Consider the following 1,426-nt stretch of genomic DNA (forward strand, 5'->3'; position numbering starts at 1 on the left):
ACCATCGGTCCTCTGGGCCGCAGCCCGGTGCAGATTCAGCGGGAGATCGCCGCAACGTTCCAACGCTGTAAGGACACACAAATTCATAGATTACTCAGTGCATGCGTGCATGCATGCATGCATGCATGCATGCATGCATGCATGCGGTTAGCAATATATATAGCAACAACGCATGCATGCATGCATGCGATTAGCAATATATACTGGAACAATGCATGCATGCATGCATGCATGGAATTAGAAATATATACAGCAACAATGCATGCATGCATGCAAGCAATCAGCAATATATACAATAGAAACACCACCACACGCATGCATGCATGAATGCATGCATGCATGCATGCATAGAAGAAACGAACCGCATAGGACAGGGGGCCTCGTTGGGGTTGTGGGTGGCTTGATAGAGCTGGCAGTCTGTTGCTGCTATCCCTATCTCTCTCGCATGCTTGCCGACGAGAAAAGGATAACCACCGTCGCAGCCCTGGTTGAATGGCTGCAGAGAAAAAGAAAAAAATATAAATAAAAATGTAGGAATATAGTTTTGTTTATATATAAAGTAAAATCAAAGAAAAGAAAAGAAAAGAAAAGGAAAGAAGAAAATACAATATAATACAATAAAGTTAAATAAAATTAAAAAATAAAATACACTCATAAAATGAAAAAAAAATAAAATAAAATAAAACGGAATAAAACAGTAAAATAAAATAAAATAAATCATAAAATAAAAATAAAATAAAATAAAATAAAAACCATAAAAGAAAAATAAGAATAAAAACAAAAAACAATAGGATAAAAACAGTAAACAAACAAAATAATAAAAATAAAAACAATGAAATAAAATAATAAAAACAAGTAAAATAAATAAAATAATAAGAAAATGAACAAAAATATAATAATAAAAATAAAGAAAATAGGTAGAACAACGAGAATAAAAGCAACAAAAATAAAACAAAAAAAAGAAACAAAACAAAACAAAACAAAACAAAATAAAATAAAATAAAACAAAATAAAACAAAACAAAATAAAACAAAATAAAATAAAATAAAATAAAATAATATAAACATACCGAACAACTTAACACCGTCTGAGGTGACAAAGGAAAAGAAAAAAAATTATTTTTATTAAATTGAGGAAATAATTTTTTCAATAAAATTTCAAATCGCCGCTGCAGCACAAAAGCAGCAGACAAGGCGTAGCAGCTGCCGCAGTTCTCTGGTGATGCATGCATGCATAAGCTTTGTTTCTCTTGCTGCTGCATGCATGCATGCATGCATGCATGCATAGATGTGTGGGGGGATGCATGCATTGAGAAAGTCTTACTTTGATTCAAAACGACGTCTGCTTCTGCATCATAGTTGGCCGATAGAAAGGGATCGCCCCAGGTCCTAATGTATATATATATATATATATATATATATATATA

Source organism: Eimeria mitis, genomic scaffold, assembly GCF_000499745.2.
Source record: "Eimeria mitis Houghton genomic scaffold, Emh_scaff4922, whole genome shotgun sequence".
NCBI classification, from domain to species: domain Eukaryota; phylum Apicomplexa; class Conoidasida; order Eucoccidiorida; family Eimeriidae; genus Eimeria; species Eimeria mitis.